Raw genomic sequence first — 26,863 nt, 5'->3', positions numbered from 1 at the left:
AGGATGAAATTGTCATTGCACTAGATAAGGGACAGTAAGTAACAAAAGCTAGCCCCAGGGGTTTCTCCCTGGGAACCTGGTCTCTTTAGTGGAGAAAGACAAAGATGAATGGAATGTTTAGAGTTGATAAGTTGCCAACCAACTCTTTCTGCACAGCTCCCTGGAGTAGCCTTTGCTCTTGTTTCTTACATGCCTGTTCATCCAATGTTCCTTTGATTTGATGAGTTCTCTAATATCTCCCCATTAAACTCCACTTTAGTTTGAGTTAGCCTGAGTTGATTTCTGTTCCTTGCAATTAAAGAATCTTGACTGATGTAAAAATAACAACGGCAACAGCAAGCTGCAGATGTTGCATTGAGGGCTAAGTGTCTTAGAGATGTTACCTCACCCAGTGTTCACAGTGACAGTCTGAAGTAGTTATAATTATCCCTGTCTTGTACCATGGGGTGTTCAGAGTCATAAGCAGCTCAGACCAAATGATTCATTTAAAAAACAGTTTGTATTTCCAATGAAGGTTTCTGTGTTAGTATAGATTCTTATAGAAACAGGACAAGATATAGATGCTATAAATAGATACATGTATGGATTATATATATGTATATGTATATATATACGTATTCAAGAGGATATTTCTTATGACAATTGGCTCACTCTGGTTATATAGCTGAAAAATCCCATAATAAGCCATTTGCAAGCTAGAGAGCCAAGAGAGCTGTTGTACAATTCAGTGTCTGAAAGCCTGTGAATCAGAGGAACCAATGATATTATACCCAGTCTGAAAAATTAGTGAACTGGGGACCAAAGTGGGCCCTATTGTAAGGCCTAAGGTTCAGGAAGCAGGGATTCTGGTATTCCGGGCAGAGGAAGATTGAAGTCCCAGTTTAAGAGAGATAGAATTCACCCTTCCTCCATTTTTGAGAAAAATCTAGGTCCTCAGTGGTGTAATACACACAGCCTGCATTGGTGAGGATAGATGTTTTTACTCAGCCCATCCTTTATGTGCTAATCTCTTCAGAGAATGTTGTGATTTGGATGTTAAATAACCTCACCACCACCACCATCAGATTTCTGTCTAAATATTTGGTCCCCAGTTACCGGTACTGCTCTGGAAGGTTGTGGAATCTCTGAGACTGTGGTTTTAGTCAGCAGAAGTGGGTTACACATAGTGGGCCTTCAGTGATTGCCTGCTTCTGGTTCTGACTCACGGTTTGCTGATCTGAGACGTGAGGAGCCTCAGCCACAGGGTCCCAGCACCACACCTTCTCTGCCACAATGGATTCCATCCCCTTATACTGTAAATCCCCTGAGTCACTCTGTCAGCTACTTTGCTACAGTGACAAAAAGGTTGCTGACATATGAAACACCTGCATAATTATATACAGAAATGCCATTTTGTTAGCTATCTGGGCACCTCTTAGCCCAAGCAAGTTGATGTGCAGAGTCATCCAGCGCATACTCTACAGGGACTCCCTCTCTTCATCATCTTGTCTGGGAGATTGCTGATATCCTGGGAGTCTCAAGCACACAAATTATCACCACAGATGGCAGCAGATGGGCCTAGAAGCTTGGCAAGAAGGCCCAGGTGATTTGAACTGCTCTATGAAAGGAGTCTCATCCTCCTTCAGCATCAGGTGTTCACATGAATCTAGACATCACTAAGAGGAGGAAAACTCTCAGTAGGAGTGGTCAGAGAACTGGCTTCAGAGACCTGGTTAAAGGCTAATGAGTAAGCAGACCCAGTTTGTGATGGGACAAAACCACGAGCTGGGATGTGTATGTAAAGAACCAAGTTCAAGAACTGGTGGAGCTTTGGTCCTTGGAAAGCTTGTCAGGGCTGACCTTGGGTGGCATGTGGATGAAGCTGTTCTAGGTGTCTCAGACCTAGGTGAGGACTGTTCTAGTTCAGACAACAAATCCTAATGCCTACAGAAGCCAGGTACAGAATGACTGGGTCAGGGGTAAGACAGCTACAACATGAGGTCTGTGCCATTGTAACAGTGATTGGCCATCTCAAGGGAATGCCTGGACTCACTGCTGGAATTGCAAGTCTTCAGACAGTTGTGGATAGAATCAATTTGGAGGCAAGAGACATTTCCAGATAAAATGTGGAGGGGAACATTTTATGTACCAGATTCTCTCTATCTCTCTCTCTCTCTCTCTCTCTCTCTCTCTCTCTCTCTCTCTCTCTCTCTCTCTCTCTCTCAACTTTGCTTTATTATAAAATATGGTCTTTGTTTATAACTCAGGCTGGCCTCAGGCCTCTCAATCTCCTTTGCTCTCTCTGCCTCCTGAGTGCTGAGGTTGTTGGCACCTCAGCCTGCTTACCAGATTGCTTAGAATATTTAGGAGGAAGCCTGGTAGGAGGGGATTGTACCATTTGCATTTCTCTTTTTAAACTGGTCACTACTTCCTTTTACAGGCTGAAACTCTCCTTTCTTCTCTCTTTTTCTTCTTATATTATCTTAGCCTAAATCAGCTAACAGACAGTAAAGCAAAGCTCTGTGAGGCTGGTCACAGGAAATTCCAGGGCATCATGAGGGTAAATGAGAACATAAATATAACTTCATGCTGTGTGTGTGTGTGTGTGTGTGTGTGTGTGTGTGTGTGTGTGTGTGGAGTGCACATGGTTGCATGTGGAGGTCAGAGGACAAGCTTAGATGTCGTTTCATAGGTGCTGTCCACCTTGTTTTTGGAGACAAGGTCTCTTATTGAACTTGGAACACCTCTTTAGCTAGACTAGCTGACCAGTGATCCCTATGGAGTTGTCTGTCTTCCCCTCTGTAGTTTTTTGATTTCAGGTGTGGGCCACCATGCCCAGCTATTTTAGATAGATCTTGCTCACCAAACTCAAATCCTTGTGTTGTCTTCTGATTGAGCTATCCTAACTTTACTCTTGTACAGGGCCTTCTCTATACATAGGGTATGCAATTTATCCATTAGATGGTTGTGGATTAGGGTGCCTTGGGCTCTCACCAGCAATTCTGGGTTCTCAACTGAGCCCCAGGGATTGTCTTTCCTACTGGACAAGATACATTTCTCTATAGATTAAAGCCTGGCAGATGATATTTTTATCTCAGAGCTGGCCAGCAACCCCAAAAGATGACACTCTACTTTAATTCCAGATGTACTGAAATCTTCACCAAAAGATCCCAATTATTTTGGGTGAGTTATATTAAATAAGAGATTCTCATCTAATTGTTGGTTTATGTAAATTTCTTTAGGAGATATTTTATTTAAATAATATTTGCATCTTATTTAAATTCTTGCTTAGTCGACTCATATTGCTATAATGGTTTACTACAGCCCAGGTAAATTTCAAGGAACAGAATTTTATTTCTTATAGTTCTGGAAGGTGGGAAGTCAAAACTTAAATGGCCCAAATGGGACAAGGGCCTTATTGATGCATCATCCATGACAGTGGTAGAAGGGCAATGTGTGTGTGTGTGGTATGTACAAGTATGTGTGTACATGCACATGGATGCATGCATATGTATGTACTCAAGATGGGGCTAATCCCATCTGTTGCATTTAAATGTTAAATGTCCCTCATAGGCTCACATGTTTGAACACCTGGCCCACAGCTGATCATGTTGTTCTCAGGGATTGTGGGGGTGGTGACTAGAGGAAATGGATCACTGGAAGCTTTTGGAGATTAGAACCAGTCCTAATTCCTACTCTATTTTCTGTTTCCTGGTCCAGCCATAATGTGTGAAGCCATGGTCTCACATTCCTGTCATGATGGCTTAACCTTCTTAAAATATAAGCCAGTGATATCATATATAATTCTTCTGTCAGGAGCCTACTTCCACAATAAGAGCACTAATCCTTTCGTGAAAGCAGAGTCCCCATGACCTATTGACTTCTTAAAGGCCTCTCCTTTTGACACTGTTGGGGATTAAGTTCCCAACACAGACTCTTGGAGACTATTGAAGCAGCAGCAGTAACCCTCAACTCTCTGAAGAAATACAGTTATTAGGCACAGCCTGGGCTCTTGTTACTTCACTGCCTCCTTCTTCCACCCCCTCCCAGAGTCCATTGCTCTAAGGCAAGGGTGGTTTTTTGTATGTAGTTACCTGTACCTGTCTGCTCAGCTACAGGAGGACAAGCATAGAGCTCCAGGAAGCCTGCCAATTGAGACTGCCAGTGAGCTGCCAAGACTCCAGTGGAAAAGAATGAATGGATGAACATGCTTTCATTCCTGTCCCCTCACTTGACCACAAGGGGAGGGAGACAGTGGTTACTGTGATGCTTCCCAAATCCAGATGGTGTCATTCAGGATGGAAACAGGCCAGGGTGTGGGAAGTGAGTTCATTAGTTGCAGATGCTTTATTATAGTACCACACAGGGTAGCTGACACATAAGACATTTTTTCTCTCACAGTACCAGAGAGTGGAAGTCCAAGATCAACTTGATCATGTTCTAGGGAAGTCTCTTATTTTGTAGAGTGCTGATCTCATATCCTCACATTGTTGAGGACACTAATCCTACGTGGGAAGTCTCACCTTCACCAGCTAAAGTCTGATTAGCCACCACCTGGAGACTAGTGTCTCAATAAGTGATATTTGTGAGGGATATGGAGAGATACCAACATTTGTCCATTGCACAAAAGTCAGCCAGAGAAAATGCTTGGATAAAAATGGCAAGTTCCAGGTTGGAGAAATGGCTTAGTAATTAAGAGCACTTGCTGCTTTTGTAGAGGACCTGGCTTCATTTCATAGCAACCACATCAGGCATCTCACAACTTTAACTCCAGTTCTAGGGGGAATCTGATGCCCTCTTCTGGCACATGTACTGCACACATGTGGTACACATAAACTTACATAGAGCACACACACGCACACAAATGATAGTAGGGACAATACCAAAGGATGTTGTGTTCAGCTCCTTTACATCTTTTCAGGAGAAATGTCTTCAGTTTTCCATGAAATTTTTTGCTTTTTAAAAAAGTGTTGGTAAAAACTTAAAAGTATATGGTGGTGGCTTGGCAGCTAGATTTGAAACCTGGGCCATATGTGATGTGAAATCTGGGCCAGCATGTCAAGCTCAGTGCCTGTTCTTTGAATTATCTGCATTACTAGAAGAATATAATCCTTGGTGAAAGGTGAAAGAACTTTTATGTGGTAGTCGGAAGCCAATAAGAATGTCATTGAGCTTATTCTCAATATCAGCTCTACAGAAGGAGAGATATTGAGGTATTTTACAGGTAGTGCCTGTAGCTAGTGACCATGGGTAGAGTCTTTAGCTTAAAATGTCTTTAGCTTGAAAGATTGGGAAGCTTCTGGAAGGATACTGGAACCATTAAGCTATAGAATACCTTCAGCTATTTTTGAACTCTAATTTGATGCTGTTAAAGTTCAGAAAAGGCCCAGGTTTCCATCACAAGAAAAAAACAGCCTGAATGGTTGTACAGGCTCTTTTGTGCCTGGCTTCAATTGCTCCTGATGAGTGTCTCAAGGAGGCATAGGCTCTTAGGGATGCTGGGAGAAAAGGGGGAAAGGGCAACAGATTAGTTAGCACACACTTTAAAGAGCTGCTCATGACTTTGTCACATGGTTGGACATGTGTTATGGTCCTCTAAATGGCAAGATTTTCTTGAACTTTTGCATAGGTGTGGGTAGCTTCCCATGCTGAGTTCTTAGAGCAGTGCTGTAAACAACAAATGGGAGAGGAAAAGTGGGCACCAATCTTCTCTGTTAATGATCATGACCTAATGCTGCTGATGGTGTTGTGTTGGTGGGCAGGGGGTGAAATAAACCGTGTTAGATAAGGGAAGAAGGCTTTCTGGGAGAATTAGTCAGTAGCATAAGGTAAAGGCAGGAAAGGAGACATCAAAATAGCAATTCTATGATCTGAGCCAGTGAAGTCTCTATGAAACAAAAGGGAATATTTGAGCAGAACACACACACACACACACACACACACACACACACACAAATAGGAAAATCCCATCTCATCTTTAAAGTCCCCACTCAAAGACTGTCACAGCAGACATTTCAGTATGTGACCTTCTAGGGTGTTTTATGTGACTGTACGCACACATCTATGCAGAAATGATAACCTACTTTACATCTCTGGAGCTAGCTCACTCCTCTCAGCAATTGAACAGTTCCACACTGTGATGTATCTATGTAATTTTGACCTTAGAATGCCCCATGCTTTACAACAAAGTTAGGCTTTTCATTCTTGCTGGAAGAATGGGTTATTCCTAGTTCTCACAAACACAAATAATTCTGCCACAGTTTTCCTTGAGAATGCTACCCTCTTGCTCCTGTTAATTGTTGATCATGTCTACATAATACATTTCCAGAGATGGGACTGCAAAGGTAAGGGCGTACAGCTGCCCAGGCACTGGTCCTGGCTCTGAACTGTCCCTGTTATCATCCCTACCCTTGTGACCTCACATGTCCAAATGTCTGTAGCAGGACCTATATCCTCAAGTCACTGAAGTCAGACATCTCCATTGGTTGTTGTTTCTCAGCCCCTTCTGAATGGACCCACTGAAAGTCAAGCTAAATGTCTCCCATCCAATTTAGCATCTTGAAAAATTACCATTTGCCAAGGGACACGATAAAGTTTATCATCATCTCCCTCACCTCTGCTTTCACACCCAGAAGATCAGGAAACTGTGGGACTTCTTCCTAGTAAGTGTCTTAGTATGTGTTTGTATGTGTGTGGGTACACATACTTGTATGTTAATGTACATGTGGAAGTCAAAAGCCAAATTCAGGTTCCATTACTCGGGTGCCATACACTTTTATTTTTTGAGACAGGATCTCTTTTTGGCTCTACCTATCTCCATCTCCATCTCCCCCATGCTGGGTTATAAGTGCCCACCACCATGCCTGATTTTTTTTAAATAAACTTACTTATTTTACAACCTGACCTCATTTTTCCCATCCCTCCTCTCCTCCCAGTACACCCGCCCCCCCCATTCCCACCTCCCAAAATCTACTCCTCCTCCATTTCTCTTTAGGCAAGGACAGGTTTCCCATGAGTATCAACAAAACATGGCATATCAAGTCACAGGCAAGAGTAAGTAAACCCCCCCCCCTCGTGTATTAAGGCTGGAAGGTGACCCAGTAGGAGGAGTAGAGTCCCAAAAGCTAATAAATGGATTGGAGACAGCACCTGCTTTTACTGTTAGGAGTCCCACAAGAGGACCAAGCTATACAACTGTAACATATGCAGAGTGTTTTGATCAGTCCCATGTGGGCTCCCTGGTTGGTTCTGTCTCTGTGAGCCCCTGTGAGTCCAGATTAGCTGATTCTGCGAGTTTCTTGTGGTGTCCTTGACCCCTCTGGATTCTATAATCCCTTCTCCCCCTCTTCTGCAGGATTCTCTGAACTCTACATAATGATTGGCTGTGGGTCTGTATCTGTTTCCATCAGTTGCTAGATGAAACCTCTCTGATGACAATTAGACTCTGCATCAATCAGGTCTCAGGAGTGACACACCAATCTGGTCAGTTCAGGCTATATATCCTCTATTGCTACGAGTCTTATCTGGCATCATCCTTGTAGATTCCTGGGAGATTCCCTTGCACCAGATTTTTATCTGTCCCCAAAGTGTTCCCCCTTTCTGGTAGTCTCTTTCAGTACTCTCTCCCTCTGTCTCCCACCCACCCTCAGTCCACTCCCAGAATCTCTTTTATTTCCTCTCTCTTCCCAGGGAGATCTGGGTGGCCCTCATGAACCTTCCCTGTTACCTAGTCTCTCTGGGTCTGTGGACAGTAGCATAATTATCCTTTCTTTTTTTTTTGATTTTTCGAGACAGGGTTTCTCTGTGTAGCTTTACGCCTTTCCTGGAACTCACTTGGTAGCCCAGGCTGGCCTTGAACTCACAGAGATCCTCCTGGCTCTGCCTCCCAAGTGCTGGGATTAAAGGCGTGCGCCACCACCGCCCGGCCTAGTTATCCTTTATTTTACAGGTAATATCCACTTATGAGTGAGTATATGCCATATTTGTCTTTCTCTGTCTGGGTTACCTCATTCCAGAGGATTTTTTTTCCAATTCCATCCATTTGCCTTCAAATTTCCTGGTGTCGTTTTTTTTAACAGCTGAGTTAATACTCCATTGTGTAAATGTACCACATATTCTTTACCCATTCCTCAGCTGAGGGACATTGAGGTTGTTTCCAGGTTCTGGCTATTACAAATAAAGCTGCTACGAACATAGTTGAGCAATTGTCCTTGGGGTATGATTGAGAATCCTTTGGGTACATACCCAAGAGTGGTATAGTTGGGTCTTGTTGTAGATTGATTCCCAGTTTTCTGAGAAACTGCCGCACTGACTTCCAAAATGGCTGTACAAGTTTGCACTCCCACAAAATGGAGTACATATCTAAACAGAGAATTCTCAACAGAAGAATCCCAAATGGCTGAGAAACACATAAGAAAATGTTCAACATCCTTAGCCATCAGGGAAATGCAAATCAAAACGACCCTGAGATTCCATATTACACCTCTCAGAATGGCTCAGATCAAAAACAAGCAACAGCTCATGCTGGAGAGGATGCAGAGCAAGGGGAATATGCCTGCATTTTTTACATGAGTTCTGTGGATTATACTCAGGTCTTCATGCTTGTATGGCAAGCTCTTTATCAAGTGAGCTTTCTCTTAGCCCTAAATTGTGACCATTCTTGTTAGACATAGCCTATCAGATAAATATATCCAAACCAATGTGATGAATCATAAGGCTTCTCCATCAAGGGTATTCATACCTCAGAAGAAGACTCAGGCCATAATTATACTGAAAAAAAAAAGGTGAGCTATTACACTAATCATGGCATTTGGTACATAGACATTTTGACATAAAGAGCCACCTGGTATACTCAGAGTGAATCACTCCCTTGCATTCAGCCTGGTTCTTCCTTAGCTCCTCTGCCAGTTGGAAATCCTCCTCTACATGGGCTTGATCCCCCACTTTGTATCCCAGGTCTGGATCAGGTCCTCCATAAACCGAGAATTCAGGAGACACACAAGAAAATTGAGAACATATTGAGATCAAGCCCACGCTGTGCTGGGGGCCCAGCCAAGAGGAGAGTCAGGTTCCAGATTCCAGTAATTTAGGGGATTGCTCATGTAAGGAAGCCCCGGCTGCTGGCAAGGAGACAGCTGTGGCTTCTGGCATCTGCTGCTTCTGCAGCCACATGCCATGTATTCCATTTTTACTACCTTCTGAGCAATGCCAATACATAGAGCCTGTTCATGTGTATTCTGTCCATATCTTGCCCAGTGACAATATTTTTAAATGACTAGTCATGCTTTAACGAGAGGTATACATTGAGGTATGTTTTAATTATCTGTTGCTGTGAAGCGAGTTGCCAAATACTTGGCAATTTTAAAACAACACACATATGCTTCTTCACAGCAGCTATTGGGCCAGGCAGCTTTATCTGGGTCTTCTGCCTGTGGACTTTGAACAAAGGTACCATCAAGGTGTCCGGGCTCACCTGAATATCTCGCTGGGGAAGGCTGTCACTGCTGTCAGACATGGACTTCTCTAGTTACTTCACTAAAGGGTTCAAGTCAAGAAGGAAAGCCAATGTAGCAGCAAAATGGAAGTCTGCTTTTGGTGATTATTACAGAAGTGAATCGTGAATCATGTTGTTGTTGTTGTTTTACCTGAACTGGGTTTTCTTCATTAGAAGCAAGGGAGAGGCTTATGCAAAGGAGTGAAGACCAGGAAGTGATCACTATTGACCCTTTTGGAGGCCATTGCCATAGGCAGGCAGTTATTGATGCTCTCAGGTGCCCCAACCAAGCAGCTCTGCATGCTGCAGAGGGGTGCTCCATCATAAGCACCTACACTCTGATTTTTCCTCACTTCTAGTCACTTCTATATAGGTTGCCATGGCTGGGCCTTGAGCTCTTATGGTAAGGTCTGCCACGTCAGATTGTGAGTGGAGACTAAGTGGTCTTCAACCTACCTGGCAAGTTGTAGGCACCACTCAGCCTTCGTCACAGTGAATAGAAATAGAGCAACGCAAAGTTGGTTTCTGAAGCGTCTGAGGATCAGCATAGAAATGGCACCGAAGGGTTTATTTATGTCCATACAAACAAATCAGAATGTGTTTGGACAATTTAGACTCCAAAATGAGTTAAAAATAGTGCCAGGGGACAAAGCCAGCTCTGAAAATCCATTAGCAGCTGATCCATGTTAATGACCTACAGGGAGCTTGACTGCCAGCAGTGGGCAGTGGAGGTTGGGAGCCACCAGATGCCATGGCTCAGTCCCTCTGCACTGTACCACTTGGCTGCAGGAACATGTGACCAGGCCATTGCCATTGCAGGGATTAAACAGTACTGGGCTTTCAGCCTGAGTTGGGGGGGGGGGGCTTGCTCACAGTGTCTGGTCTGAAACATCCCCTTGAGGTGAGTTGGTTCTGGGAATATGAGCAGCAGGTGGGGAATTGCTCCCTGGTCATAAGGGGATTTTTTTTTTCTTAGTGCAAGGGAAGACAAAACTCTGGGGGTAAGAAAGAGTTTGGACTTAGGTATTGGTTCTGATTGGAGTTTACCCATATTGATGTTTCCCAATTGACATTGCAGGAAGGAAACAATGTCATAATTTAGCAAAGGGCTCATTAAAGGTTTGGTTTGCCAGTTAGTATGTTTTGGGGAAAGTGATTGGAACACAAGAGCTCTGACTTCATCAGTGGATTAATCTGTGGATAGATTCATAATTTGATGGCATTATTGTGATGACAGGCAGGAGCTGGGGCTTAGCTGGAGGAAGAATGTCACAGGGGTTGTATCCTTGGGGCTGTATCTTGTCTCAGGCCTCTCTGCTTCCTGCTCACCATGAGGAGACCAGCTTTGCTTTCGTGCTGTGAGCTTCAGCACAAGCCAAATGACATGGGCTGGAAGCCCTGAAACCTGGAGCCAAAATAAGCATTTTCCTTTCTTAAAATCCAAAGTATTTTGTCACAGTGATGAAAGCCAGCAAACACAACCCAGCTTTGTATTTCTCAGTAGTCATGGGCCAATGCTTTAGTAGAATACAATAAAACTTGAATTATGAAAAAACTGGGAAAAATGTAAAAAGCCATGCAAAAGACAAGCCTCTGATATTTTATTATTAGATTGCACAGTCAGACTCTGTGACTTGTCAAGTTGCTCTCAGGGTTCATAAGCTCCCTGTCTCCACAGTTCAGCATTTCACCAATCACATGCAGCATGAAACCAGAGGCCTGTCATGTGCCCAGGCTTTCATTTCCCCCTGTAGGGAACTCTTCTTCTTGCTCTCGTCTCTTTCCGCCCAGTGTCCCCTGAGCATCCTTGCAGGCTAGCCTCTTATGGGGCCTGGGAGAGTTTCCCAGAAGTGAAATTGAGCCATTTAAAGCTGGACAGTTAACAATACAGAAAATATCCATAATGGTGTAGCTTGTACACAGACTCCTGAAATAGCCAATGTCCATGGGGCACGTCTGTGTGCCTGGCCTGGGCTGAGCACATCCCACACATTACATCATCAAATGTCCACAGTATCTTTCGGGACTGTACATTTTACAGAACAATCAGAGTCTTAGTGCCTTTCCAGGATGGCGACAATGTATGGGAACAGAGAGGCAAGGAATTTTCTTGGCAATTCACTTCCTGGGCCATCGAAGTTCCTGGCAGGTCTGCCTCACACCAGGCCCTGCGCCCCAGCATTCATATTTGCTGTTCTGTTCTCGCCTGTCTCTTTCCAGACGAAACATTAATATTCATAAGACCAAATTAATATTTGCCCCATGTAAATGTGCTTGTGTTGGGAAAGATGTGAATAATTCATGTGGCTGTAAAGGTGTAGTCATAGGTGTTTGGGCCCAGAGAACCACTCATCACCTTGGCTGTGATGCTGTGCCCCATGACTAAGCAGCCCTGACACCCTCTGAGTTGAGAAACAGCTTCCTTTGTACCACTGTAGCTACCAGTGAGGGACAAAGACAAAGACGTGAGGCAATGGCAAGAAGCAGAAGAAGGAAGGCCACCTGAGTACTCAGAGCCTAAAGGGCTCAACTAGAATACTAGAACTAGTTTTCACTGTAGTGACTTTCCTGTGGGCCACACCCCAGCCACTCCTGGGAGGCCATGTGGTCTTTCCTGGGTCTGGTTCCTGCCCAGTCCTCAAAGAAGTTCTCTCTCCCTCCCTCCCATCCCCTCTCCTGTCTCTCCCTTTTGATCTCTCTCTCTCCTCTCGATTAGCTTGTCTGTCATTGTTTCCATCTTCTGATGTTTATCTTCTGTCTCCTCCATTTTACTTTGCAGGTATCTTGTCTTTATGTCTCACTTTTCTACTGCTGCTTCCCTGCCATCTCTGTGTATTTCTTTTTCTTGTGCCAACCACTTTCTCATTCTATTCATGTCCTTTACACTGAACTCTGCCTATCACTGTTTTCCTTTTGGCCTCGTCTTATTGGTTCAAGTCCAATGAAGCCTTCTTTCTTCAGATGTTTCCAAGACTTTTGTCTTCCTTTGGGTTTTTCTGAAAATGTGGTGGGATGGGGGGCCCAGGATTTAGAGAGAGAGAGAGCGAGAGCGAGAGCGAGAGCGAGAGCGAGAGCGAGAGAGAGAGAGAGAGAGAGAGAGAGAGAGAGAGATCAGTCAAGTAGACAAGAAAAACAGAAAACTTGTATGTTAGAGCTGGACTGCATGATGGGAAAACAGGGCTTAGTCCTGTAGTGGTTCCTCTGAAAACTAACTGCTCTGGCCTTAGGACATTACCTAGGAGCCAGCCAGGTCTGTGCTCTCCTCAGTGTGTAGAGGAGGGGTCTGGGCACATGGACCCCTCAGAGGTGTGCAGGAAGGGTGTGGACACATGGTCCCCCCCCACACACACAGGGTGTACAGGAGGGGCCTGGGCATGTGGTACCATCAGGGTGTAGCAAAGGTGCTAGGCAAAGGTGCCTTTTCAGATTTGAGTTTCCTAAGTTTTGGCATTTCCCTGGAAACAAGTTAAGGAGTGTCATGGACCTGGGAAAAGTCAATGTACATCAAATTGCAGAAACTCGGCAGGTTTTGGAGGTGGGATACTGACCATGTGTACCTGAAATCTTATCTGGCTCCAGGGGTAGAACACAGAATCACCTGTTACAACTCCTTGTTGTCTGAAAATGACACTCAAAGTCCAATCCACACTGCTTGGAAGTTAAGGCTCCTGTGACTTGGTTTTGGTTGCTGTGCTGGTTAATTTTCTATCAACTTGACACAAGCTAGAGTCATCTGAGAGAGAGGAACCCCAACTGAGAAACCGCCTCCATGAGACCAATCAAGCCTGTAGGACATGTCCTTAATTGGTGATGGGGGAGAGCTCCTGTCCATTGTGAGTGTTGCCTGTCCTGGGTGCTGTAAGCAAGCCATGGGGAGCAACCTATAAGCAGCACCCCTCCATGGACGCTGCACCAGCTCCTGCCTCCAGTTCCTGCCCTGTTTTGAGTTCCTGTCCTGACTTCCTTCCGTGATAAGCAGTGATGTAGAAGCATAAGCCACATAAACTCTTGTCCAGCTTGCTTTTGGTCATGGTGTTTCATCACGGCAATAGTAACTCTAACTAGAACAGTTGGCATCTTCAGCAGCTTCTGCATTCCTCTTGAAGCCACAGCATCCTGCCCCCTTCATATTCAGTGTCTTCTCACACAGGACCCTATCACAGCTTTTGTTTTCGTTCTCTGATGTGGCCCTCCCCAGTCCTTTTCTCTCTGGACCCATGAAATGCTTGCAGGTCTCTTAGTTCCTATCTCTACCATAAATCCTTCCTCAAGATGAACTCAATGTTCTGTTCTGTGAATTGTCACTCATAGCCATCACTCACATTTCTCCTTCAGGTACATTTTTAGTGATTTCTGTCTGTTTTACCCAGCTATTTCAATTAGAAGCCATGATAGCAAAGACCAGTGTCTTAGAGATACTACACCAGCTGCCAAGGTGCCTGTAGAACTCTGCGGACATAGGAAGGGTGTGAGAATTGTCTTGTCATCCCTGTGATGTACTGTAACTTAGCCCATGTAGGGTGCTCTTGTTACCTCTTCTTTTCATTCTGAGGGTCTAGTATCCATTCATCATTTCATTTAAATCCCTCAAAGGAAATGATCCATGTTCTAAATCTTGTGTTTATAATGCTTAGGTTATCATTGCTATGATGAAACATCATGACCAAAAGCAACTTGGGGAGGAGCTTACACTTCTATATCACTGTTCATCATCCAAGGCAATCAGGAAGGCACTCAAACAAGTCAGGAGCCCGGAGGCAGAAGCTGAGGCAGAGGCCATGGATGTACTTACTGGCTACCTCCTAATGACTTTGCTCAGTTTGCTTTCTTATAGAACCCAGGACCACCAGCCCAGGGATGTCCCCATCCACCATGGGCTGGGCTCTCCACCATTAGTCACTGTAGCTAGAAGTTTTCCTGTGTCTCACCCGGTCCTGCAGCTTCTCAGTAAACACACAGAGGCTTATATTATTTACAAACTGTATGACTAAATGGCAGACTTCTTGCTCGCTAGCTCTTATAACTTTGCCCATTTCCATTTGTCTATAAGTTGCTGTGTGGCCGTGGCTTACCAGCACTTTCACATCTTGCTTCTCCTGGTGGTGTTGGCATCTCTTCAGATGCTGCCTTTTCCTTTCCTGTCTCTCTCCTTCCCTGTCTGCCTCTAAGCTGCCTTGCCATAGGTCAAAGCAGCTTATTAACCAATGGGAACAACATATATTCACAGCGTGCAGAAAGACATCCCCCAGCACTTTCCTTTTTCTATCTAATCAAAAAGGGAGGTTTAGGCTTTAATATAGTAAAATTGTACATAACAAATGGTTATCAAGCAAGAATTACAGTTACAATATCTAGTATATTTATATTTGGCAAAATTAAAGAAAGTATTCTATCTATCCTATATTTATGAGTCTAAGATTTCATATCTAATTTGTCCTTTACCATAAACAAGGAAAATTTATAACTATCTAGTCTTCAGCTACATCAAAGACCCCAGAAGTATATAATATTACCTAAGTAAACAGAAAGTGCATTGTAAGCAACTTCTAAAAGTCTAGAATGACAGAGACAGCTGGCTGCCTGGATAGTCACCTAAAGTTCCTCTGCAACATTGGGGCATCTATCTTCAGCTTATAGGCCTAGTCTCTCAGTCATTTTTCCCTGTGTCCTGTAGAATGTCTGGCAGTCTCCTCTGCAAAGCAGGAACCTGAAGAACCATCTCATCTTACAAATTTCAATGGTCACCTTCCTATGGGTCCCACATGTCCAGTTTATACAACATACTGTCAATTAGTCAATACAAGGGTACTTTTTTGCCCAGTGGCTATCTTTTGCCACAAAGAAAGCAAACTCCATAATGAGTTTCTTCAATGCCCATCATCCTCCTTGAAGTAATTGGTACTGCCAGGAGCAGACATGTCTCACTGTCTAGAAAGTCTAAGTTTTTAAAACATTTTAAATGACATAGTCTATAGATCTTTGAAGTACTTGAAGATTACCTACCTAATTAAAATATATTTATGTATACCTAGAAAACTTAACTAACATGAGTATAAGTTTGATTATTATGGATGACTAATTTTTAATCTGTATTTCTTAGTTATAAGCTATAATTTCATATGAGCTGCACAAACATAATACCTTAAACAAGAGTAGAAATATACATACAGTATAACAAACTTAACTTTAAATTTGTATCATTAAACTAAAATCGATGGCAATGTAAAACATTTTAAACAAGTTGTTGCTCTTTAAAAGTAGATTCACTAATCTACTCTTTTATTCTATCAAATCACTAATTCAGAAAATGCCCTACAGGCTTGGTGACAGCCTGGTCATTTGGAGGCATTTTCTCCATTGAGGTTCTCTCCTCTCAGATGACTCTAGCCTGTGTCAAGTTGACATAAAAATCAGCTTGCACAATTTGTCTCAGTTCTGTCACCTGATAGATTGGTAGAGCTTCTAGAAAGCATTCTACTTCTCTGAAAGTTGGGGTGTCTGAGTAGGTGCCATCGGCCCTTCCGTAGAAGCTGCAATGGAAGTTAACAGATGACTTCCACTCCTCTCCAGAGGAGACTCCATCAATGAAAACCAGGAAGTTCAGTGACACATCCTGTCCAAAGCAAAACTGTTCTCTTCTCATCTGGTTGATTTGAATCATCCACGAATCCCTCTTTCTGTAATCCTTGGGCTTGAACCATTTAGGAGGAGGATGCTGACCCTCATTCTAACATCAACATCACCATGTCTTGACTAGACATGCTAAGACAGTCTCCAAGACTTGGTGACTACAGGGAGTGTACAGAAAGCTCAGGAGAGTCCTAGCCATTTGATTTGTCTTACTTGCTAGTTCTCTGTCAAACTCACTAAGGATTTTTAAGAAGATAAAACCTTGTAATGATTTTTATGGGAGGTTCTATTCTTTAAAAGTCTTGAAACTGTGGAATGAGTTCTATCTTAAATATTTATATTTACAATTTGAAATAAGAAAAAAACAGATCCTATAAGACCTCTGTCCAGTTGTAGTAGAATATCATCCCATGATCCTCCATAAGTGCTAGCTTCAGCCCTGTCATAGTTAGCTTTAGCTGTCAACACACCAAGGAAGAGAGAATCTCAGTTGAGGAATTGCTTCCATCAGATTGGCCCATGGGCATGTCTGTGGTGGCATTTTCTTACATGGTAGTTATGGAGGAAGACTTAATCCACTAACCTGGTCCTGGGTTGTATAAGAAAGCAGGCTGAGAAAGTCATGAGGAACAAACTGATAAGCAGCACTCCTCCATGGTTTCTGCTTTAGTTCCTGCCTCTTGGTTACTTCTTTGAGTTTCTGCCTTGGCTACCCTTGATGATGGACTGTAATGCATAGCCAAATAAACCCTTTCCATCCCCAGTTGCTTTTGGTCATATTGCTTATCACAGCAACAGAGAAGCAAACTAGAATAAGCCCCTTTCCTCCCTAATCCCAAAAGTTAGAACCTGAGAGAACCATGATTTAGAAATTTAATGTCCACCATTGCTTACTTTTCATTCTAATCTATTGAATTGTATCTTTCTAAATAGATTTATCATACCCATTTTTAAAGTTTAAATGTTTCTGTTATATACGGTTCTGTATTTTGTAATATGTAAAGTTATGCTAGTTAAAAAAAAACACTTGAAAAAGTTTCTAACCATAAAGAATATAGCTAATGTTCACTTATTTTTCTACTTTCTGGTATGCAGAATTCAGTTGTGTGCATTGATGGACAGATTTATTCAGTTGGCCACTAATAGAAAATTTGGACTTTTAAAAAATTGATTGTGACTTATAAATCAAGCCACCATGAGCTCTTTTTGTACATGGATTCTGATATGCATATGCATATCTGTGGGGGTAAGGGTAGTATCAACATTAGTGAGAGTATTTATGACTGACATTCTATAATACCACTGTGACAGCTAATCTTGGTTGTCAACTTGACTGTATCTGGAATTAACTAAAACCCAAGCAGCCTGGAATATCTGTGTGGGATTTTCTTGACTGGATCGTTTGAGGTGGGACGACTCATCTTGAATCTGGTCTACACTTTCTGGTGGCAGCCCATATAAAATACATGGAAAAGGAAAGCTTTGGTTTTTGTTTTTGCTTGCTTGCCCTCACTGTCAAGTTCCTCTATCCTGGGGCTGAAGCATTTACTGATGTTAGGACTTACTTCTTCAGGATTCCAACATAGAAAGAAAACCAGCAGCTCTTTAGGAATCATTCTGAACTACAGCACCAAATTGGGACTGCTGAGACATCCAGCCTGGTAGACCGAACAACTACAGGGTTCTTGGATTTTACCCTGGGAGACAGCCATTATTGGATTACCCAAACCACATCCTGTAAGACACTCTAATGAATCCCCCTTTAAAATATACCCATTCAGTCAGTTCTGTTTAGAGAACCCAGAATAGTCATTTTCCCTGTCTTGACAAGAAGTTCCTAGATACTTTGTTATAATGTGCTTACTCAGAACTTAAAGAAACTAATTCAACTCTGAATGTGATAGAAGACTGATTAAAGTCACATGGTATAGTAGTGCACAACTTTAATCCCATTAGTCAGGAAGTAAAGGCATATAGATCTCTGGGAGTCTGAGTACAGCCTTGTCTACATAGTGAGTGTCAGGCCATGCAAGGTGGCCTAGTGAGAGTGTCTCCAAAAAAAAAAATTTACAATAAAAGGAATTTGTAGCAACAATTTAATTTGGGGGAACAATTGTATCAGGAACCAGAATAATACTGCTTGTGTGTATAGAATTATAGTAATCAGATTGATAGAAGTATTTTGGGTTAACACACACAAAATTTCCAAGATTGATTTCTTGACATATTGGTGAATTCCTATTAAGGCTCTGGACAACAGCAACAGGAATAACAACAGAATGCACAGTCTCTTTTAAATTTAGAAGGTGAAATTCCTGTAAAATGTAACCTATTAAAGATATAAGAACAATTACTCTTGAGTTTTATTACTATTCATGTGTAAGACAAAGTGTCAGATTACAGGGTCAGGTCAGCTTCCTGGGAGGTTGCCCTGCATAAATAGTGTGGCCACATGGAGTGCACACAGAGTCACCATGGTGTGGGACTGTTAGTATTCTTTTCTCTACCCATTAAATGCTAGCAGTCTTTCTTACTTGTTGTGGCCCTCACAGACTTTGAAAACTTGTCCTAGAATGTGGAATTGCTATGTAAGGAGGTAAGTGCATATTTACCTTCTTAGGTAAAAATAATTGATTTTCCAGTATAGCTGTATGTGCACACTGTCCTACCATCAGTCTCCAGGGATTTATATTGCTTTGCATAGTTATCTCTCCCTGAATGTGTCAAATTTTACATTATTGCCTGAGTGGTACAGTAAGAGATTAAAAAAAAAAAAGAAACCTTATCTTTAATTGTATTTATTTAGCTTGCTGTGTTGGTAAGTACTTTTTATGTATTTATAAAGAATTATTGTTTTATGTTCTACTGAACCTGGCTGCTCATGTCACTTGCTTTTAATGTTTGTCTCAGTTCTTGCTTGTTTTTAAAGAATCATTTGTTTTTACTGTATGCAGATCTGTTGTTAATGATACATGCCCCTATTCTTTTTCAGTTGTTGACTTTCTGTTTTTTTCCACTCATTTTATGATCATTGTTGATGAAAAGTTTATAGTAATAACTTCCTTAATAAACAAAAATGAAACTTTTTTGTCTGGAGAAGAGTATAAATTGGAGGTCTCCATTGGGTCCTTCCCCTCATAGATCAGAAGACTCAGTAGAAGAGGGGGAGAAAAGATTGTAGGAATCAGAGGGGACGGAGGACACCAGGAGAACATGGTCCACTGAATCAACTAAGCAGGGCTCACATGGACTCCCAGAGACTGAAGCAGCAAGCACAGGACCTGCCTGGGTCTACACCAGGCCCTCTGTGTATATGTTATGGATGTTAGCTTGGTGGATTCATGGGACCTGCATGGGTTTGCACCAGGTCCTCTGTGTATATGTTATGGATGTTAGCTTGGTGGCTTCATGGGACTTCTAACAGCAGGAGCAGGTATATCTCTGACTCTTGCCTGCTCCTGGGACTTTTTTCTTCTTATTGGTTGCCTTGTCCAATAAAATATGAGGGCTTTTACCTTGTCTTACTATATCTTGTTTTGTCCTGTTTAACTCTCACCTCTTGGAGGCCTGCTCTTCTGAGGAAGAAATGGAGGGGGAGTGGATCTGGTAAAGATAGGAGGTGGTGGTGGTGGGGAGCTGGGTGAGTGGAGGGAGAGGAAACTGTGGTGGGGATGTATTGTATTAGAGAAGAATCTATTTTCAATAAACAAAAGAAGAGAAAATTTTTTGTATGTTTTTTTCTTGGACAAGAATCATCAGTGGAGTTTATGAACCCTTTGATACATTTGCATTTTTATCTCCATCCATCTCCTCTACAGATATGAACTTTGAACCATTTTATTCTTCATAATACAGATTTCCATGTCATCCTTAAAATGGCAGTGTACTGTTCTTTCTAGTATCCAATATATTGATTCAACCTCTGTCTTTAGCCTTTGACATCTCATGGACGAACAGTGGTCTATCTCAGGATTACCCAGCAAATCAGACCTCAGTTTTGCAGGCAGACAGCTATAAGGTTGTAATTCCATCCTCTCAGTGTACACATGGGAAACAAGAAATTGAGTTTTGAGCTACAGAGTTGGCTAAGTAGTTAAGAGCTCTGGCTGCCCTTCCATAGGACTGAATTTTGATTCCCATTATCCATATGGTGGCTCACAATCATCTGTAATTTCAGTCCCAGGGTATCCAATGTCCTCTTCTGGCCTCTGTGAGTACTAGGCATGCACTCAGTGCACAGGCATACATGCAGACAAAACACCCATACACACAAAATCTTTTTTTTTTTTTTTCGGGAAAGAAATCGATTTTTGTGTGTTATGTTCTCACCTCCAGTCCCAGCTTTGCCAATGGACCATGTTCACACCCAGGGCAGGTGATCAGCAATGTGTGGAAGAAGACTTTCAAACCCAGACAGTCTTGTAAGTTTTCTTCCTGGTAAATAATATCATGGAGAATTTTTTTGGCCAGCTAAAAAGATACCTATCTTCAGGGAAAGACTACTTCCCATAAGAACATTCTGCTCTACCTAGTCCTTCATAAGATCCCAGAACATTTTACAAACCAGGTTTTTTTTTTTCAAATTAACTTTTATTTGAAATTACTCTTCCCCACATGAATTTTAGGATCCTATTCAATACAATAACCCATGAGACCAATAACCAACAATACCAAAATTTCTAACAGCAAGTTATACAATTGTTCTAGGTAATAAATAAAGGTTTTCCTTCAGTGATTAAGGGAACACTTAAGTTTCTGTAAATTTAACATAAAAATCACACTTTAAGTTTATAAGGTTTAACATGTAACTTCAAATATAACAAGTTTTATAGGAATATACAAGCTTTTAATTCCTAAAAGGTGACTTAATTTTTTAGGTTCAAAGTTACATTCTTCATATTTTTCTCCTACAGCTTCAAACTTTCTACACTCAACTAATCCTGTTCCATGCCACTCCAGACAAACTTGACATGACTGATCTACTTCAAGTGTTATTTATCTTTCCCCAAAGAAGGTTAAAAAGCAGTTTGTTATAACTGCAGATTTCTAATAAAAGGACATCTACTACAATATTCGTCACAAAAGCTTTCAAAAGATCATTTTTTTCCTCATAGGAAAGGCAGAGAAGAACCACAAAGTCTAACACTGGGCTCCTTTTTACTCAGATGTTCAAGGACTTACATGACAATTACACCTTTAAGAGTATAACAAAGGGTGGAAAACAGCAATACAACTGGCCACACGATAGATGAAATAAACTAGGTTTTTTGTTTTGTTTTTAGGACTAGGAAGCATTGTAAGCTTGGAAATCCAGAATCAAAGGGGAAAGGGGGGAAAAAGGGCGTGGGGAGTCCTTGGCCATAACCACTCCATTATTAATAGCGACTTGGGCTATAGGAACGAGATCTTGACCATGACCTGTATCGACTGTAATAAGGAGAAGGTGACCTTCTTCTGTACCGGTAATCATAATCTTCATATCTGTCATAGCCTCGATCATATCCTCTATCATAGTAAGAATCCCGTCGTCTACCACCACCACCACCACCTCCACCGACGCCTCCTCCACAACCACTATGAGTCGGTCTGCCCATGTAAATGCCTGGAGTAGGCATGTGTGCTCTCTTGGTGATAGAATAACCCACACGAATTCTTCTACCATCCAGCTCCATTCCATTTGCCCTTTCCATAGCCTCCTTAGAGTCATCTATCCTCTCAAAATACACAAAAGCAAATCTGCGTGACCTTCCAGTTCACTGATCATAAACTACATTGACACCACTCAATGGTCCGTATCGAGAGAATACTTCATGAAGATCTCTCTCTGTTGTGTATAAACTGAGGCCAAAGACACCCAGGCAAGTGTTGGGATCTGGATTTTCCCTGCTGCCTGTATGTCTTCTGCGATTAGACATTGGAGAGTGACTCCGGCTTCTTCGTCGACGATACTCTGGTGTATAGGATCTACTTCGAGATCGTCTTCTATGAGAATGGGACCGGGACCGAGTGTAGCGTCTATGAGATTGCCTCCTTGACCTTGACCTGGATTTTTATCTTGATCGAGAATGGGATTCAGAATGTTTGGAAACTCTTGATGGACTACGAGATCTGACCTGCTCTCTGATTTTACGCGAGCAGGAGTTCCCGTTGGAGATTTTGACTGAGAGCGAGACTCTCTGCCCTCGAAGTTGTTCTCTTCTACATCACTCATGTTGGTCAGGAGTTCCCGAGAACTAAAGGAAGGACAAGTCTCGGCTCGAGGGCCGACAGCCTAGTCACCCCGCTGTCCGGAGTGTGGGGAGGAGGAAGGTGATGGCGACAATGGCCAGGGCGCTCCACTCCCACTAGCTCGCTGCTCAGGCAAAATCACAAACCAGGCTTACCCAAGTCACTCTACATCCAGCTCATATTTGCTCTCAGTGACTGGGACCCACAGTATCACCAGAGCAGAATTCAGTATCAGTCTACTCTGACCCTCCATATTCTTGGTGGGAGATCTAACTGAGCCTTTAGCCTGAGGATAATTAGATGGATTTTTTTCCTTAATGCATTTTCCAATCAATACAACAACTTAAAGATTAATTTATAAACATTGAATATGGTGACAAAATGCTACATCAAAGAAATCTACTCATCTTTATGGATTAAAAATTAGTGTTGGGGGTAGATTTATAGCTGACTTGGGCAGCCTGCAGAACAGTGAAGCAGACAGCTTTATCTTTTTCTAAAGAAGTACTTATATTGTCCCCAGGGGTATGCTATGATTTGAATATGGTTTGCTTCCTCCAAAACTGTTGAAATTTAATGCCCATTATGATATATTAAGCAACGGAACTGGGTATAAACTTTAAGAAGCCCTCATGCATTTATTAATCCATTCTACTGAGGATTAATGGGCTAATGGGTCATCCACTCTAACAGCAGGCTGGGAAGGTCTCTCTTACTCTCCCTGTCTCTCACCACATGGTGTCCTATACTGCCCCAGGAGGCTGCCAGCAAGAAGGCCACCACCATATGTGGCCCATCAGCTTTCGATCAGAATCACAGGCCCAAATAAATACACTTTCTTTATCATTTTCCCAGTCTGTGGTACTCAGACATTAATAACAGAGGATGGACTAAGCTCCTGGCATTAGAGGAGTGCTGGAAAGTGAAGGCTTTGCAGGTGAGGTGAGCAGAGGGATAGACATTTCTTTCCGTATGGTCTTGGTGCTTTGCCTCTTACACCATTGACAGTGAGGAAACTCTTCGGTCTCTAAAGCTGCCACTCCATCTGTTAATGAGATTCTACAATGTGTCTTTCCATCAGAGCTAAGTTCCAGCAAGCCAGGAAAGTCACATTCAAGTTCAAGTGGGGGTGACATGGCTAGCAGCTCACACACTCCCCTGTGCATCTCTTCCTGGGCAGAAGACCATCCAGGCCTGGACTCTGCTGCTGGGAGGATGGGTCAAACATGTCGGACAGGCGGGTCAGTATTAAAGCTCTCATGGGAATCTGGAAAGAAAAGGCTGACACAACCCTCTACCAGAAAACAAAATCTGAAAGTCTCTTGGAAAACTGTTCTTCAAAGCAAAGGAGGAAGGGAGGGATGCTGGCTTTATTGCATTTGTGTCTTTAAGGCCCTGGAGCCTGTGAAAGCAGAGTCTCTGCCTGCTGAGTGGAAGGGAGCATCTGGGAGGAGCAGCCTTCTGCCGAGGACATGGGTGCAAATGCTTCTTGACAATTCTAATCAACGAGTCTTCTCGTTAGCATTCAAGATGGCTGGGATGATAAATTATATGAATAATTTTGGTTCTTTGTCAAAGCGTGGATGATATCTTCCCGCACACATCTGTAGCTATGCATACTTAATTCCTGCCAAAAGGAGCAGACAGGAGGTGGAGCCTGGCACATCCCAGGCTCTGCAGAAGTGACACAGCATCCTAGGGGCTTGGATTGGGGAAACAGATGAAAGGACAAATTCCTCAGTTAGCCAGAGACCTTGCAAGAGAGAGGACTGGTCCTGTCACTTCTAACCTGGGAATAAAAAGGAGACTTTGAACTTGAGCAGGGTTTATTTAGGGGTGTGGGCTGGGTTGGGTCATTGGGGCAGTCACAGTCTGTTACCAGGCTTCTGTAGCTGAATCTGCCATCACTAACATTTTCTTGCTCTGTCAGCCTTGACCTGGAAGCCCTTCCTAACTTAGTGTGGCCAGAGTCATCAACTGCAGGAACAATTATAACGAGAGTGCTTGGATGATAATGTATGGAGAATTCACATGTTCTCTTAAAAGCAGGTCACCTTTGGTTTAGGGGTACAGGTATCACTGCTGGCTGATAATTTATCATTTGAAGAACCACAGCAGCAATCCTCTGGCCCTTGTACAGTTAGTCATCATGAAACAGCCCTCCTCATTTTAACATGTCTGTCTCCTTTTGCCACGACAAAGCTTTTTTTCCACTCAAGTTCTTTCTCCATGTTGGCTATTGTAAAACTTCAGCTGAAAACATAATGCAAACTTTAAATTTTATTTTATTACTGTTATGTGTGTGATGTGCCATATAGCATACATTAGAGAACAACTTTGTAGAGTTGGTTCTTTCCTTCTACTTTTATATAGATTCAGGGGATCAGACTGAGATGGTAAGGTTTACATGGCAAGGTTTTTATCTGTGGAGCCATCTTGTTGATGCCTTCATGGTGCAAACATTTTAAAGAAAAATTACAGTTGGACGTAGCAGTGCAAGCCTATAACTTGGGAGTCAGAGGCAGAAGGATTGTAAGTTCAAGGCTTGCCTGGGGTGCACAGTGAGGTCCTATCTCAAAACTAACCAACCATGAAAAAAGATAAAGAAAAGAAGAAAGGAAGGAGGGAGGGAGGGAGGAAGGAAGGAAGGGAAGAAAGAAAGAAGGAAGGAAGGAAGGAAAAAAGGAAGGAAGGAAAGAAAACAAAAGGCCAAAATACATACCAATAGAGAAAATTTTCATGAAGTTAATGAAAGTGATAAATGATGTGGGATACTTGTTCAAATCATCAAAAACAGCTAATAAACTAGGAGCTGGTGGAATTACACCAACCACAGGACAGAGAAAATTAAAGCAGAACTTAACAGAAAAGGCACATGAAAAAAAGAATGATTTAATGAGATGGAGAAGTGGCTCAGTGGTCAAGTGCCCTTCCTGTTCTTGCAGAAGAGCTGAGTCCAGTTCCCAGCACCCACGTGAAGTCTACCAAACATCTGTAACTCCAGTTTGAGGGGATCTGATGCCCTCTTCTGATTTCCACAGGTACTGCATATAGGTGGTACACATACACACATGCAAAAAAGAATGATTTGAAAATCAAAGAATGATGATAGGTTTGTGGAGAAAATAAATGAAGTCAACAGTCTTTTATACTGCTGAAAATAACCAGCAGAAAACAAAATTACTATTACATTTGCCATCAGCCAAGTGTCCCCTATAATAACCAGAGGTTTTGTTGGTATCTGAAAGAACATTCTGTATCACCCGTAGGTAGAGCAGAAGGGAGCCCTTGTCAGGACACCTCCCTGTACCACAAAATTTTATTTTAAGAACTCTCTTAGTCAGTGTTCTTTTGCTGTGAAGAGACACATGTCAACTATTAGGAACCATTTATTTGGGACTTGCTTTTAGTTTCATAGGTTTAGTCCATTACCATCATGATAGGAAGCATGGTGGCTCACGGGCAGAAATGGTGTTAGAAAAGTAGTTGAGAACTATATCCTGATCTGCTAGTCAAGAGAGAGACTCTGGCCTTCAAACCTCAAAGCCCATCCCCAGTGACACACTTCCTCCAACAAGGCCACACCTCTTAATCCTTTTAAATAGTGCCACACTCTGGTGACCAAGCATCCAAATCTATGAGCTCATAGGGGACATTCTCATTCAAATCACCATAAGCACCGTGTAGCTAGAGCTTTAGAGATGCTCATCATAGGCCATTCAACCACCTTTACCCTTAGAGAATGTAGAATACAGAAGCAAAGATTGTAACTTGTGTGGTTTAGTGGATGCTGAAGACCTGTGTGGTTTTGAGGAAGAAGTTCCTAACACCCTATACTAGTAATTGCTGTTTTTTTTTTTTTTTAGCACCTAACACTATGGACTCATGTGTGTCACAAACACAGAGCCCAAGAGACATCTCACTTGGAGCTGACATGCTCTTCTTGCACACACACACACACACACACACACACACACACACTCACAGCTTCTATTTGTAAAATATATTAGTTTCGTGACAGTTCTCTACTAATGAAGCAGTCAACTGAGAGAATTCAGTGATGCTATGGAAGCCTGTCTCACTCACACAGATCGGTAATAAGGTATGAGAGATCTTTTGTGAGCATGTCCTATAAATAGAAAAGATGAGGGAACAGACTGGGGTGGAGGGGAAGGTGGACATCTCATTTTTGATCTTTCTGACATGGTTTGTTTACTATTTTATGTGTATGAATCCTTTACCTACATGTGTGTATATACAGCACCTGCATGCCTGGAGAGGTCACAAGTGGCGATCATTACCTCTGGAATCGGAGTTACAGATAGTTGTGAGCCACCTTGTACGTGCTGGGAGATGAACCTGGGTCTTCTGCAAGAGCAGCAAGTGCTCTGAACCCCTGAGTCAACTCCCCAGCTCCCAAGGCCACTTTTTCTGGTTTCTGTGCATGGTTAAACACTCTGGTACTTGTGGCTAATCAGATTTCTTCATGTGTGCACACATTACTTTGGAAACATATGGTGCACATGTCTGTGA

General features: G+C 42.5%; 1 pseudogene; it reads right to left on the bottom strand.

Moving 5' to 3' along the window:
* Window positions 1–21,445: 21,445 nt before the first annotated feature.
* Window positions 21,446–22,376, bottom strand: LOC114708998 (annotated as a pseudogene).
* Window positions 22,377–26,863: the final 4,487 nt, after the last annotated feature.

The sequence above is a fragment of the Peromyscus leucopus genome, chromosome 1, assembly GCF_004664715.2.
Source record: "Peromyscus leucopus breed LL Stock chromosome 1, UCI_PerLeu_2.1, whole genome shotgun sequence".
Lineage (NCBI taxonomy): Eukaryota > Metazoa > Chordata > Mammalia > Rodentia > Cricetidae > Peromyscus > Peromyscus leucopus.
Note: the sequence above shows the minus strand (reverse complement) of the source record. Positions and strands in the feature narration are given on the sequence as shown.